We start from the raw sequence: 9,452 nt of genomic DNA, 5'->3' as shown, positions 1-9,452 counted from the left end.
GCTACCACACTTCAGTATTATTGTACAGTAACGCCAGTTGCAAAATGACTGTATGGACGATGTGGCCTATTTTACACCATATTTTAGTTCTACGTGACAATGCTTTGTTGAGTGTATTTACATGTCTTGATGACGCCATTACGATTTTATCACATTAGGGCATGGTGTAGAACAGGTACGCTTTACCTTATTTTATTTGTTCATTCCCAGTTTGTATGAGAGTATATCGTGATATGAAATACTGTATTGTTTTGATAGATAGACTGCCCACTAGTTATATATCTTTTATATTGTAGATTTGAGGATGTTCATTACTGACTGAATTTGGTCATGGTCAAAAGACTTTATATTGTGATCAAAGACTGGAAAAAAACCATTTAACAGCATATAGACTGATCAATTATCAACTATGTATTTTGTCATTTATTATTGTCAATCTTCATGTACTATTTTCTAGAATTATTGCCTGTATACACTGATTTTTCAAGTCTACTTACTTGCAATGCCACTGATATTTTATATGTAACCACTACTGTTCTACAGATAGTCACTACCAGTAAATGTATTTATCACTAGCTTACTGCTGGAATAGCTCAACTATGAGCCTAAAACACATTATATATACCATACTGTTAGATAATGAACGATGAACACATTTGCTCACTGACATATTGATGGCACTGCCATAAATAATGCAGTTGTCACCTGCATAAGCTCAAGATTTTATATTAATATCTACAACTGTCATACTTTGCAGTCTTAAAAGTATTCAATGCCTCTTTAAGTCCCATTTTCTCTTTATGCTATTGTCATTCTCTAGCTTAACCACTGAAATTGTCATAAACATACAGTTGTTTACTTGTCTGCAACAATATAAATATACAGAAGCTTACTGGTGTTGACGATAATACACTACAAATGAGAGAAGTATAATTACACCATTCATTGCACTGAAGACTGTACTAGGCAGCACTTCATATACAATTGGCTGAGTTGTCATTGGGTACCATATCTACTGCTGCAACCAATGAGTCTCCTCAATGCCAAATCTCACTACTTTGACATACCGAGTGATGTTCAAAAAATATTCAAGACAACGTAACTTAAAAATATACTATTCTGATGAAGAAGTATAAATCAATATCTATGTATCCTCGATTTGCAGACCATTCAGACTGTATCTTTACCTCAATCGTGACTTTACCCTTGCCTCTTTCACTCTTTCCTTTATATTTTACACTCATGATATAGCTACACTATGCCTTGCATAACAATGCCTTTGAGTAATCATAACTGCGAAAATGAGCGTTATAAATGGACACTTGATCTCATATATTAGGCTACACTTTAGACTTTCATAGTGCACATGAGCACTATCTTACCTGTCTATTTGTACGCTCATGATTCCTAATCACTGATGTATTTCCTTGTTAATTATCTATTTCATGATACATTCCTGAACTTTTATCAGCCTATACTTATGCAATGTTAATAATCTGTTGTGTTATTATGGCCTGTTGCCATAACTATTCTGCGAAATTCTTCAGAAGGAGGCAGCAGGGTTACGAACGGTATATACATAGGGTAAATTAATTCAAGTTTTGTAAGAAAATATTGTCTTGAACCAGAGATGGTCAAATGTGGTACCGTTTGTGTAGTAGCGTCATTGCTCAACAGCGATCGCTGATTCAAGGTGTTATGGGTAATCTTTTATAGTGACTTTAGAGTGAGAGATGTATGGAGGACTCTCAAGTGCAAAGATGTGTTTTATCTGATGTGTGCTGGATATATGCTTACTCGCTACAGACAGTAATGATTTTTTTTATTTGCAAGATGCTGTGATGTCGCTAACTGTAAAAGGAATCTCAACAGAAGTGGGAAATAATTAAGGTAAAAAAGTTGTTTTGTTACTAACGCAATGTGCATATTCATAAGTGATGATTGAGACAATGTATAGCACTCAGATCCAATGGTTTTGTAAAGCTAACTGTTAATATATAATCAGTTTATTGAATGTGTTAATTGTCAGCATTATTAATTTTCAAAAGATTCAAAATACAAGTTTTAAAGTTAGTGCCATATTTTTACCCCAAGTTAATAAGTTTTCCCAGATCCATGTCATTCTTGATTAACTATTTTTCTCAAGACATTATTGCCTATGTTATGTTCAATTTAATTAAAATGTATGCTAAGCAACAGCCCTGCACTCTAGCTGTTTGCTAACTGTATAATTTAAAGTACTAACAGACAGCAGTGCAAAGAACGTTACCATTGCGCAGATAAAGGTAAGAAATTTTATTATTTCAGGGATAGCATTCATTAAGCACAGGGACCATTATTTTCAAATTGATCAAGTTTTGTTTTATTACCGGGACCAATTTCAAATCAATAGTGTAGCATCAGATTCAGTTTTTGTGATACATAAATTCATGCAGTTTTGGTTTGGTTTAAAGTTATTGAGAGATCACATTCTCGCAGCTAGATTAAATTTACATTCTCGCAGTCAGAAAAGTGCAGTACGGGGCAAAGCGCATAAGCGACGATATAAAATACACATTCACATGCCATTCCACATCCTAACACTTGTGTTTCAGACTACTGTCAGTTACGTAAATACAGTCATATTTAAAACGTACATGTCTCACTTTAAAATTCTAGAACTGCACATACAACTGCTCCAGCTAAAATTTAACACCTACTATACCCCCACTCACGTCAAAGGAGCAAACTTGTGCAGTAGTGACACTAACTACGACAGTGCCATCATACGGATAGCAAGACAACGTGATATAATCTGAAGATGGCAATCATGCCGAAACAGACTTATTGCAATAACAATATAATGGGACACAGGTGCTACCAGGACTCATAGCATAATATATAGTGTCCTCATATGGTAAAAATAGCTACTAGTTCACAAAATGCACATATTCAGCCAATTTGCAAAAATATCAAATCGAATTTGGGATTACCTTCCACAAAAAAACCAAGGTTACGCTTGAATCATCTATGTGGAATTACATTTATGTTTCAGCCGTATTCTACCAAATCAGAAAATGTCTCAAAACATTTGTGAGGCTGAAAGAGGGCTCTCCAAATGGATTTATATTTTTTCTTTCCTTTCGTTTGGCGTATTGGCTGCTTAAGATCACACTACAACTTTATTTTGTCGTCTTTATTCCGAAGTTTCTCTGGTTACCAATACTTCTTTGTATGGTCGTTATGCTGCTGGTTTCGTCCTTCCCTCCATATTCTTCCGCATTTTGTAGTTCTTCTCTCGACTGAAAGCCCTTTCAAACTTAGTATTCTGCTTTGAAGCATGTCTTGTTATAACATGAGGGTTTAAGGTAAGTTGAACCTCACAGCTTTTCCCGAGATTCTTTCATTCTCGTCGTTCTTGTCTTGTTCCAGAGGTAATCAAATATTTGTTTGAATAATCTGTTTTTGTCCATTCTGTATGGGAGTCATGGTATCTTAGATCCTTTTCGTCTTACTCGAGTTTATTGCTAATAATCACCCAAATTATCTTGGAATGACTCTCGATAGGGTGCTATGTTTCAGGAAGCATCTAGCACAAACTTCCTGGAAATGAAGCACACGAAACAGCCTTATCCAGAAAGTCTGTAGTACTAATTGGGGAGCGTCAGCCGATGCGCTTACAACTTCGGCGTTCAGTTTAGTGTTTTCTACTGCAGAATAATGTTGCTACAGTGTGGCTGAACAATCCACAAGTAAATAAGATAGACACTCAGCTCAATACAACCACGAGAACTATTCCAGATGCATAAGGACTACTCTCTTATACTGGCTTCCAACATAGCCACATAGTTTCTCCTTTGTTAAAAAGACAAGAAGCCCTTGCTTAAAGAATATTGCGAAATAATGAATAATCTTCAAGTTCCCATCCATGACGATATTCCCAGGTTGAGAACAAACTTATTTCGTTCCAGAAATCTACATCGACGGCCGTCCCCACAGCTGCTGATAACAACTTCACCATTGATAGCAAATGGACTGGGGATGCTCCACCTGCAGAGTGGGAAACAAGATTTTAATTGTATTTCGGTCATGAAACTAAATTATTTTTAAAGCATCATTAGTAAAATCAATATTTCATAAGACTGCTATACTGACTGCACAAGGTACCAATAATTATGTTATTTCCAAATACTAGCATTAACACGTGACACAGTGTTGGCTAGGGTGGGAGAGGAGTTGGGAGAGGTTACAGATTCTGAAACGAATTTAAGATCTTCATCACATAATCCATCAACTACCCACGTACTTTGTACATTCATCTATAACAGTAAAATGAAGACATATACTTAACATATGATTAAATATCTCATAAAAATGCCTTCCGTAATTACAACTAGTTCGCACAATAGACCAGAAATTGCTTCTTTATTCACTTGACAACTAATTAGTTTGTTTATCAGTCACAAAGCGAACAATGACGCAATTAACACAACATTGTTGTAGGACCTCCACAATATTATTGTTATTGTTATTATTATTTCTTTCCTTTCTCAGACGTTATGCCTGGTTAAAAATGGAAAGTGACATGGACCTTGATCAAGCGTGACTTCCTTTTAACTGTACGGTATATGTTACATGTATCAATAATTACAGATTTCTGTAGTTGTATATATAGGTACGTTTGGATGTAGCTGTTTTGCGTTGATATACTGGTGGATATTGTGTGGTATGACTCCTGTAGTTGATAGTATAATTGGTATGATCTCAACTTTATCCTGATGCCACATGTCTTCGACTTCCTCAGCCAGTTACATGTATTTTTCAATTTTTTCTCCTGTTTTCTTCTGTATATTTGTTGTATTGGCTATGGATATTTCGATTAGTTGTGTTAATTTCTTCTTTTTATTGGTGAGTATGATGTCAGGTTTGTTATGTGTTGTTGTTTTATCTGTTATAATGGTTCTGTTCCAGTATAATTTGTATTCATCATTCTCCAATACATTTTGTGGTGCATACTTGTATGTGGAAACGTGTTGTTTTATTAGTTTATGTTGTATGGCAAGTTGTTGATGTATTATTTTTGCTACATTGTCATGTCTTCTTGGGTATTCTGTATTTGCTAGTATTGTACATCCGCTTGTGATGTGATCTACTGTTTCTATTTGTTGTTTGCAAAGTCTGCATTTATCTGTTGTGGTATTGGGATCTTTAATAATATGCTTGCTGTAATATTTGGTGTTTATTGTTTGATCCTGTATTGCAATCATGAATCCTTCCATCTCACTGTATATATTGCCTTTTGTTAGCCATGTGTTCAATGCGTCTTGATCGATGTGTGGCTGTGTTAGATGATACGGGTGCTTGCTATGTAGTGTTTTCGTTTTCCAATTTACTTTCATCGTATCTGTTGATGTTATGTGATCTAAAGGGTTGTAGAAGTGGTTATGAAACTGCAGAGGTGTAGCTGATGTATTTATATGAGTGATTGCTTTGTGTATTTTGCTAGTTTCTGCTCATTCTATAAAGAATTTTCTTAAATTGTCTACCTGTCCATAATGTAGGTTTTTTATGTCGATAAATCCCCTTCCTCCTTCCTTTCTGCTTAATGTGAATCTTTCTGTTCCTGAAGGTATGTGATGTATTCTATATTTGTGGCATTGTGATCGTGTAAGCGTATTGAGTGCTTCTAGGTCTGTGTTACTCCATTTCACTACTCAAAATGAGTAAGTCAATATTGGTATAGCATAAGTATTTATAGCTTCTGTCTTGTTTCTTGCTGTTAATTCTGTTTTCAGTATTTTTGTTACTCTTTGTCTATACTTTTCTTTTAGTTCTTCTTTAATATTTGTATATTCCTATTTTTTGTCTGTGTCCTAGATATTTATAGGCATCTGTTATTTCCATCGCTTCTATGCAGTCGCTGTGATTATCCAATATGTAATCTTCTTGTTTAGTGCGTTTTCCCTTAACTATGCTATTTTTCTTACATTTGTCTGTTCCAAAAGCCATATTTATATCATTGGTGAATACTTCTGTTATCTTTAGTAATTGGTTGAGTTGTTGATTTGTTGCTGCCAGTAGTTTTAGATCATCCATGTATAGCAAATGTGTGATTTTGTGTTGGTATGTTCCAGTAATATTATATCCATAATTTGTATCATTTAGCATGTTGGATAGTGGGTTCAGAGCAACGCAGAAGCAGAAAGGACTTAATGAGTCTCCTTGGTATATTCCACGCTTAATCTGTATTGGCTGTGATGTGATATTATTTGAATTTGTTTGGATATTAAGTGTGGTTTTCCAATTTTTCATTACTATGTTTAGGAACTGTATCAATTTAGGATCTACTTTGCATATTTCCAATATTTGTAGTAACCATGAGTGGGGTACACTATCAAAAGCTTTTCGGTAATCAATGTATGTGTAGTGTAGCGATCTTTGTTTAGTTTTAGCTTGATATGTCACCTCTGCATCTATTATCAGTTGCTCCTTACATCCTTGTGCTCCTTTGCAACAGACTTTTTGTTCTTCATTTATAATTCTGTTCTGTGTTGTATGTGTCATTAATTTCTGTGTAATGACTGAAGTGAATATTTTGTATATTGTTGGTAGGCATGTTATGGGGCGATATTTAGCTTGGTTTCCTGTGTCTGCTTGATCTTTAGGTTTCAGATAAGTTATTCCATGTGTAAGTGTATCAGGGAATGTGTATGGGTCTGCAATGTAAATGTTAAATAATTTAGTTAGATGTAAATGTGTTGAGGTGAACTTCTTTAGCCAGAAATTTGCTATTTTATCTTTTCCAGGGGCTTTCCAATTGTGCATGGAATTAATTGCTCGGGTGACTTCATGTTGCAAAATTATCACTTCAGGCATTTTGTGGTATCATCTTGTATGTATCTGTTTCTGCTTGTATCCACCTTGCATGCCTGTTATGTTGTACTGGGTTTGACCATATGTTGCTCCAGAAGTGTTCCATGTCTGTTATGTTTGGTGGATTGTCTATTTTAATGTGTGTGTTATCTATTGTCTGGTAAAATTTCTTTTGGTTTGTGTTTAATGTTTGGTTTTGTTTCCTTCTATTTTCCCTTTTTTTGTATCTTCTAAGTCGTTTGGCCAATGCTTGTAATTTCTGCTTCTTTTCATCTAATTGCTCTATCGGTTCTTGTTGTGACATTTTACCTAACCTTTTTCGTTTTTTGTCTGATATTTAATTTCTTATAAATTGTGTTAGCTGTCCGATGTCTTTTCTCAGTTTTTGTATTCTGATCTGTAGCCTGTGTTGCCATGCTGGTTTTGTGGGTTTCTTCTGTGTGTTGGTTGGTTCTGATCTCTGCCTAGTGTGAATATTTAGTGTAGTGAGTGCTCCTATATAAACCAGTAGTTGTAACTCTTCCATAGTTGTATTTTCATTTATTTTGTTGTGTATGATTGTGTTGATAGTTGTTATTGTTGTTTCGACTTGTGGATTATTTGGTGGTCAATGCAAGAATGGTCTAATGTCTGTATTTGTGTCTTTGTATTCTATATATGTCAGCTGAAATTTTTCTTCTATATCTAACATGTGTGACACTTCATGTTCTATTTGTGCTTGTTCTGGTGGCTGTCTTAAGATTTCGTTTTCCTCTGATTGTTTAATTGATGCGTGTTGTTCTTTGTTTGTTTGCTCTGGGATGTTCGAGTCCATTACTGCATTTTCTTCTTCTTCTGATTGCACATTATTTTGTTCCAATATTTGTTGTACATGTTGTTTGATGTTTTCTAATTCTGACTGGGGTATCCTGTTATTTTTTATTATTACACGGATCTGATCAGCTAGTCGTTGTTCTGTTAAAAATGTTAATTGTGGGTATCTGGTGATAAATTTTGTGCTCTGTATCCAATTGTGTTGGTTCCTAAGTTTGTTGCTTGGTGATAACAGAATATGAGGTGTCAGTTAACTTCAGCTGACCATCTCATCCTCTGTCTTTGTTTTCCTTCTAGAGTGGTTGCAGGAAGCATATCCTGCAAAACACATCTATTTGGATTTAAATCATTTTCCGTGTGGCTAGCAGTGTCGTTACCATTGTGGACGTGCATAGGGTTCAAGCGTTGTCCCCGACCAGGACATCACTTGTCCGAGGCTTCATTAGTTCTGTCCTGAACCAACTAATCACACTAAAAGAGGAGTTAGCCCTATTAGTGGTTTGTTCTTTTCGTCGCCTTTTACGACTGGCAGAACATACCAGGGGCCGATTCTTTTCCCGGGCATCCACGGGGTTTATTATTTTTATTATTATTACCTTCAGTGGTCGGACACAAAGCATCAGCAGCCTGAAATCTTTCGATTTCTGCCAATTCAGAAGTAAGGGGTCAAACAATCAAGTGATTTACAAGCATTAAGTACAAATGTAGAGGACATGTTATAATTTGATTGATTTTAAATTGTGGTGCATGGCGTGAAGCAAATATTGACAAGGAGAGGAATTACGTAGAGGAGCATGTTTTGTATCGAATGTCTTCCTTCAATATGGATAGTTAGTTTTATTTTCTCCGAAGCTGTTTTAAGTAACACTCGCAAAGCACTGAGAATTGCTTCATCCTTCTGGAAAACACAGGTGTTTGGAAATAGCCATACCAACTATCTCGACGATTCGTTAGTTTGTGGTTTTACTTGTAAAGGCTAAATTTCATTTATATTTTGTTATTTTAACAGCGAAAGCGTTCTAATGGTCTCATAAAGATTGGGAACTACTGTGCGATAGAGACCCAAGGACTTTGAACTCCCTCGGCATGAGTGGAAGAATAAAAACGGGACACGGACTGTACGTTTACAATCTGCAGAAATGCGATAAGCAGCCCACTCCAAGCTGTGACTGGAGCACCGAGCCGTACTATACGCCACACTGTCGAGGGGTGTAAACTGAGAGCTTACCTGGGTGACTCAAAAGACTTTCTCGTGGCCACAGTATCAAGCATTGACTGGACAAGGAAACTGAACATTTGAATATAACACCTGTTTTAATGTTTTTTCTGTGCTTATATCTACGTATTTTTATGTGTTGTTCACTGTTTGCATGTGTAGTGCTCCACACTAAATAAAATCACTTCACTGGTATTCCCGAAACTTGAGTAAAAATACATGCGATGGCCGGGAATCGAACCCGGATCAACTGCTTGGAAGGCAACTATGCTGACCATTACACCACCATCGCACGCTGAAGAGCCCAGCATTCTGCAGTCGCTACGACGAGCGGAGCAGCGCTTCTCCTTTCACCGTGACGTCACGGACAGGCGACATGATGCGGCATCTGCCAGTGAAGCGGAACTGTTTGCAGCCGTTTGCTTTCCATCAGGTTGCAACTGCGGCTTATGTTTTCTAGCCACGTTACATCCAAAGTAATACATTGGGGATGAAATTTATGCTATTACTTTACACTGTTTATGAAGGTATCTCACACAGCTGAAGGCGTTGGCCAGTGCAACTTCGTTAT

The 9,452-nt window shown here is 36.2% G+C and overlaps 1 non-coding gene across 1 annotated transcript; it reads right to left on the bottom strand.

Annotated features, from left to right (window-relative positions):
- Window positions 1-9,101: 9,101 nt before the first annotated feature.
- Trnag-ucc (transfer RNA glycine (anticodon UCC)) lies at window positions 9,102-9,173 on the bottom strand. Its single transcript has one exon. It is a non-coding gene; the product is annotated as a tRNA-Gly (tRNA).
- Window positions 9,174-9,452: the final 279 nt, after the last annotated feature.

The sequence above is a fragment of the Schistocerca nitens genome, chromosome 7, assembly GCF_023898315.1.
Source record: "Schistocerca nitens isolate TAMUIC-IGC-003100 chromosome 7, iqSchNite1.1, whole genome shotgun sequence".
Classification (NCBI taxonomy): domain Eukaryota; kingdom Metazoa; phylum Arthropoda; class Insecta; order Orthoptera; family Acrididae; genus Schistocerca; species Schistocerca nitens.
The sequence above is the reverse complement of the archived record's forward strand: the minus strand, read 5'-3'. Positions and strand labels throughout refer to the sequence as shown.